Here is a 7,341-nt window from a genome sequence, read left to right as displayed (position 1 = left end):
TAATGTTGATGGCGTGTAGTGTGTAATCATTTGGTCTCTTTTGAGATTCCGACTTGTCAACTTTGGGGAAAAGATTTGCAAAGTAGAGGCGATCCTTTTGCTTGCTGAAATGTGTTTGCAAATAAGGGCGGGCTGGATGAGCACCTTCCTTTTCTTTTTTCTTGCCCGTCTTACCAAGGTGAGTAGTTCTATCATAAGCAACCTGCTACTGGAACTCATCTGGATTATCGATAGCCTAACCTACAAACGCTGCGCTAGGAGGAATTGCAAAAGGGAATTGCGAAATAGGCCCAACGAAAGCAGTTTGGATGGGATGGGCCAAAGACAACGAGGAAAATAACTGGACAAAGGGGGAAGGTCCTAACGGGAAAGGGCTTGAGGATGCTACTCCCATAACCTGAGGAGAGGATTCTCCAAAACCTAGCCTACGCGACACAGGGGTTACTTCTGATATTGGTGAGGGAAAAGTTGCGAATATAAAAGTTGTGGCCGAGAAAGGGTCAGAGGCCCGTGGGAGAACATTTTGGGGATCAATCGGCATATCCGTCGGGGCTAAAGTGAGAGCAGTAGGGACTGAGGCCTGCATTGCGGTCATGGGGACAGCTAAAGAAATATCCTGAGCAAGAGATGAGAGAAAAAAGGGACATACCTGAGCAGTGGAAAGCATTGGCCGCTGAAGATCTGAGGATGTTTTTGGAATTTGAGAGGGTGGGCTCCCTCCTGATGTGCTAGGATGTTGCCTCTTCTTCGGAGGGCTCTCACGCGACTGCTTCTTGGACTGCCTTTTACCAGCCTGCGAGCAAGGTTTGCGAGTTGCGCTATCTAAAAGAAGGAGAATTTGTGGCTCCGGAACTTGCCTTTCAATATTTATAACCTCTACCTCCTGCCGCGCGACAACTTCAGGAGATGAGTGCCCGCGTGAGGAACTGTCACCTGTCTCATCATCTGATTTATTTACCTTACACCATTCCTGCTCAAAATGCTCATCCAGGGGGGCATTTCTAATGCTAGCTCTAGGCTGATTTACCGCTTGTTGATAGACCCAAAAATATTCCCTTTTCCTTCTGGGCCAAGCTAAAGTCTTCATATTTTCCAACAACGCCCAAGGGATAGGCTTCGCGGGGTTGAATTTCTACAAGGGAGAATTAAACTTTAGCCATGGGGGGCATTTTAAGACAGGAAAGCCATTAGGGCCCACATACAAGCTTGGGTCAACAACCTGGGGGTTCATGCACTCTGCCCATGAATTCCAAGGCTCATGCCTAACAACATTATTTCTTTTGATTAGGCAGTCATTAGGGTCATAGCTCCAAGAGTCATCAATCACTACAAAACCGAGCTGCACCATTTTTGACATCAGGATCTCTTCTGCAATTTTCCTTCTCACTAGAGTGATTGGGCCAATGGCCTTCTTATCTTCGATGATAGAGGTATCATGCTTTCTTGCTCCAATGGCTCCTTCAATCCTCATCAACTACCTTCTGATTTCAAGAGCCGGGGTTTGATTAGTTACCTAAGTAGGCAGCCGGAAGGGTTCTTCAGAGAACCCATGCACCTAGATGAAACAAAAATCAGGGCCCACGAACCCGTCGCAAGGAGGGCTCTCATTTTGCATCTAGTTCATCTGGACCTGGGAGAAATGGGATAATGGCTCATTGGAGATCACTCCAAGGTCTTTGAGCATGTGAGTCATGAATAGATCCAAAAACTGATATGAATCATAGGAGGCCAACAAAAGAGGTGTCCAATAGGACACTGGCATTATGTTTCCAGATTCATCGTAAGTGGCCAACCACATGAACGGACCGAAGAAAGCCTCATTTTGGTGCAAAAGTAGGTGCACTAATACTAAAGAGAATATGAAGTGCCCCAACTGCTAGAACTTTGATAATTGCTTAATAATGGCCCTAGCAATAGTCACAGAGAAGTCAAAGTGGAACAGCTCCCTTTGTTTTCTACATTTGAAGAGAAAACCCATCATGGAGGCCGTGATATCCCGGTCGCTGTCATGACCACATAGCCATGCTAGGGTAGAAGAGATATCCTTGAGGTCGTCTTACCTTAGATCATTGTAGGACAAAGGGAACTTCAGAAGTCCAGAAGACAGACTTCGATTGAGAGTGCTTTGACAGAAAGTCAAAGCGTCTCTCGTGGTGCTCCAAAACTCCTCCATTGAGCTTTCTGAGAAAACCTTTGTTGCTTCAAAAATTGGGCAACACATCATCTCCCTAATGGCCTCTTGAAATATGACCAATCTCAGGAGGGAGCCGCTGACAGAGCATGAGGTGGGATTAAAAACCTCCACACGGGCTGCTATGAGTTCAGGGCAGTATGGGACCGCGAGAACCAAGCATTGGGGAGCACCACTACTCCAGAAACGTACTACCACAGATTGGGAGTTAGCTCTGTGATGAAGCATCCTAGAGCATGTAGCCTCTTTGAGGTTCTTGTGTTGCTTACGAATCTCAAGTTCGAAAATATTTTCCAAGGAGTCAAAAAAATATACGCATTCTGAGTTGTCGTTTTAGCCTTGGTCTTCATTCTTGGATACTCCTTCTTTGGAGGGATGGCATGCGCAGAATAGGATAGCTCCCCGAAAACATTAACCTAGAAACCTCCAAGAATGACACTTGCAGATGCGACCTCAGACTCCATTATGGACATAAAGCTTCCTTCCTTTGCTGGAAAAAATCTAAAATCGGGAGAGAAAAAAAACTCGTCTTCCTTTTTCTTTCTTTTAAAAAATGGACAGATGAGAGGGAAGAACCTCAAGCCTTAAATGCAAAACGTGCCTGGATTTTCATAAAAGTGAATGCTTAAAGGTAAGTACCTGCTTACACACGCACCAACTCAAGTTGTTGCTGTAATAAACTCCCGCAGATGAAGGGCACCACCATTTCCGCTTCCCAAGACTGCCTTTGGCTAACCTGCCCTTACTTGAGGAAAATTCATTTGGGAAAATCTTTTCTTTGATCGAGAGGATCAATCGATAATAAAGTTTGCGCAGGCTGAGACAGTCTAATGGAACTTGGTATTTGAAACATGATGTACCTGTACATATGCTTGGCTCTTGCTCGTATCAACCTCCCTCTCAAGGTGACTGGTAGGACATTGACATTCTGAGAACAAGATCATTCGCATGATGCAAATTAATGGAGATATGACAATAACATTAGGATTTGGGAAGGCGTGCACTTTGAGCATTCGACATTTTCTACTGAAATTCTACTATAAATATGTCTTTTCAGACATTCTTTTACCACATTGCAATCTTTAACGGCGGAGCTTCTGCAGTCATGGATATTCCAGTTAGGCTCGTCAGCAATAAAGTGCAGGTCGCTTTCTTGGGAAATATCTCTGATTGGAGATTACAAAGGATGACGCGTAGGAAGAATCCTTTAATAATAGCCGCCATTAAATGAATACTTGGAAAAGATTTCGTTGATAATGCAAACTGATACCGAGTGAATACAGACATCTGTTCGCGATTCATAGCCTCTTTGCTGGATTGTAGTCAGTCTGGGCTGCTAGCTTCGCAGCTGACTCAGGCTCTCTTTTCCAAAGATTACTTGGGTGGACTGGAGAATGTGGTTGCATACTAAGTCCCTTTCTGAGGGCTTCCTCTGCCATCTGACCTGGAGCAGTTTGTCACACACAACAAGGAGGTAGCTTGGCACCCGCTCATCAGTGGGCTGAAAAACAATGACGATGTCCTCTCATCGGTATCGTGCCAAGCTTACCGTGAAATTTCTTCTACTCGTCCATTTGATAGTCTCGGTCCCGAAAGGTATGGACTGGTATACTGGATTTAGGGACTATATCTTCCCGAGGATTCTGACGCTAGCTCAACAACCAAACCTGGTTGTTATTTTCATGTCCGGGGAGCTCAAGAGTGCTTCTGACTCAGAGTGGTCGGGAGAAGAGGAAACTTTTGACGTTGATGAGGACAAGACTGAAGATGTGGTGAACCATCATCTTGGACTTGAGCAAAATGATTGTAGAAAAAGGAGGGACCAAGAGCCTACTCATTTTGTAAATGAAAATACAAAAATGTTTTTAATATAATGGATTTTTTCACTTTTCTCCTTTCTCTGTTTTCTCTTCTTTCTCTACTTGCTCTTCTTTCTATTCTTGCTTGCCTGATTCTAGCTGAGAATAAATAAGATAAATAGGCACTAAAAATACAATACATACATTATATACATTTAAAAGGGCATGAAACACCTAATGAAAAGGTTTGAGGTGGAAACCATTAACCCAGATTGGGAGGGGGTCCCCATTCATGTCTTCTAGCTCGAAGGCATTGAAACCTTTGCAATTTATAATGCAGAAAGGTCCCTCCCACAGGTAGTCAAACTTGGTGTGCTGACCAGGCTTCATTGGCCTCATTATATTTCAAAATAAGGTCCCTGAGGCTGAAGACCATATCAGAGTTATTTTTACTGTCAAACCATCTTTTGATGACTTCCTGTCTATCTTGGAGGGCCGCGAAGGTTGCCTCCCTTGCTTCTTCTAGCTCTATAATCTCTGCCAATCTTACAGCCACAGGGCCAATTTTCAGCCACTTCCATTGATTTTAGTAATTGCAATGCCGGGATCTCTAGTGACATGGGGAAAGTGTATCCTTTCTGTATACCAGCTTATATAGGGAGTTTTTTAGAATTTGCTTGGGTGTTATGTGGTCCGACCATAATGCGCTTCTCAAGTGGTGATGCCATTCCCTCTTGTATTCAGAGCCTATCCTTTTAATAAGTTTGATTAAGTTTTTTTAGTGGACTCGGCAAGTCTATTCCATTGAGGATAGTAGTTAGAAGAGGTTTTAAGATAAATACCTCTGCTGAGAGTGAATTGGGTAATTTGCGAGCCTGTGAATGCATGCGCATTACCTGATATAATGGTTTTGGGGGGACCATATCGGCACGCTAGGTCCTCTAGGAAATACAACACCTCACTTTCTGATGAATTCCGTAAACGAACAACTTCAGACCATATGGTGAAATAATCAGTAGCAGTTAGGATCCACTTATGTCCGGTTGAACTGGGGGGGTTGATCATTCTAATAAAATCAAGGCCCCGTTGAGCGAAAGGATCTTCCACTGACATAGGCCTGAGTGGCATTGCACCTTTTTTGCTCCTTCCCATGTAATACTGACACTCCTTGCATCCCCTCACTAAATTGTGTGTGTCCTTGAACATGGACGACCAAAAATACCCGGCTTGAGTAATCTTGATGGCGGTTGTGGGTGCAGAGAAATGACCTCCCGAGGAGCCGTAGTGGAACTCGTGTAGGATTTTATCAGCTTGGCTCTGGTCTACACAGCGGAGCAGGACTCTGTCAAAATTTCTTTTGAAAAGAGTTCCATCTATTAAGCGGAAACCAATATTTTGGAGTCTGTAAAATCTCCTCTTAGCTGGAGGGAGATCTTCGGGAAAAATCCCGATCTTCATAAATTGCTTTCTCTTTTCAATCCAGCTATCATTTGGAACATCAGGCAGAAACATAACTGTTTCCTCTATGGCCGCTTCATCATCGCGGGGCTCACATTCTTGCACTATATATTCACATAGGCCTCTCCCACAAATGAGCTTTGTTGGCTTGATATCAACATCATATTCTAGGATTTTGGTGATCCAGTTTGCCCTTTTTTCAGTGATGTCACCCTCCATAATGTATTCCCTTACTACGAGATGGGCTACATACACTGTAGTTTTATTACAGGCGATGAAATACCTGAATTTCTTTAGTCCTTTTATTGCAGCTAAGGCCTGCTTCTAGACAAAGTTGTATCAGGCCTCATAATCCTTAAGATTTTTTGAATGGAAAGCTATGGGATGCTCTCCTCCTTTTTGGACATCTTTTTGGGTTAGGACCATGGCGATGCCATGCTAACCAAAAAAATGTACATTATGAAGTCCTTTGACATGTCCGAGTTAGACAATACAGGAGTGAAATAGATAGCATTTTTAATTTTGAAATGTATATCTTTTTTTAACATGAGGGTGATGGGTCTTATTATTCTAGCAAAGTCCAAAATAAAATGACTAACAAAATTGACCTTTCCTAAAAAATATTGGACTCCCTTTTTGTTGACCGGGAGGGAAAGATCTTTAATGGTCTTGACTCGGTCTGGGTCAATTGAGACACCCTCTTTTGAAACTATATGCCCAAGTAATTTTCCTTGAGAAACCCCAAAGATACTCTTTTTTGGGTTTAAGGAAATCTCAAATTCAAGACATTTTTGGAGGACTAATTCGAGATGGTCAAAATGATCCTCCTGATGCTTGGAAAACATAGTCAGGTCATCTAAGTATATTAAGATGATCTTATTAAGTATCTCTTTGAAAGCTAAATCCATGGCCCTTTGAAATGTTGCCCCAACATTTTACAATCTGAAGGGCATCTTCTGGTATGCAAACATTCCCCACTTAGTGGTGAACGTCGTCTTGTGCTGATCCTTCGCCTTCATACTTACTTGGTTATATCCTGAGAAACCATCAAGCATTGAGAACATTTCTGATCTAGCCACTATGCTCAATAATTGCTCCATTGATGGAAGAGGATAGTGGTCTTTGAGAGACGTCTGATTTAGATCTCAGAAATCCACATAGAGCCGAATATCTCCATTCTTTTTCCTAACAGGCACCAAATTTGACACCCATGTACTGTGTTTTATGGGGTAAATGATCCTTGATTCGATCAACTTTTTCAACTCCTGAGCCATGAGAGACTCAATTTTTGGGTTAACCGGTCTTTGCTTCTGCCGGACCGGCTTGGCCCCATTTGCAAGCTCAATGGTATGCTGGATGATATTAGGATCATATCCTCTTAAATCCTCATAAGACCAAGCCATGACACCTTCATATTCATCATAGTATTGAGCCAACTTCTTTCTATCTTCGAAGGAAAAATCCTTTCCTACCTTGAGAACTCTTCCACTGCTGACTGACATTTCAGCGTAATCCTCTTTGTTTGTTGTGAGCTTTCGCTTATCTTTTTTGGCATCCTCATGGTCCAACAGGTTCTCTAAAGTGATCAAACCATTAGGGAGCTTGTTGGATCTCAGCTGGATGACCTGATTCCTGTAGGCTTCCTTTATCATAGGTTGTAGCTGATCAACAAATTCTCCTGAGCTTTGATGAACAAAGCAATTTGTTCATCTCTCTCGAACACCTTCCAGTGAGTATCATTATCAGGGATAGCTGGGTGGACAACCACGCTGACTACTTGGGAGTTGGTGAGTAAGTCTATAACAGGATCAAATTGCGCTCCGATGGTAGCCATTTGGTCCGCTGTGGTATTTTGTTTCTGAGGAATGCTTATGATATTGAAAGCATCAAAAC

Source organism: Cryptomeria japonica, chromosome 4 (assembly GCF_030272615.1).
Source record: "Cryptomeria japonica chromosome 4, Sugi_1.0, whole genome shotgun sequence".
Classification (NCBI taxonomy): Eukaryota; Viridiplantae; Streptophyta; class Pinopsida; order Cupressales; family Cupressaceae; genus Cryptomeria; species Cryptomeria japonica.
Note: the sequence above shows the minus strand (reverse complement) of the source record.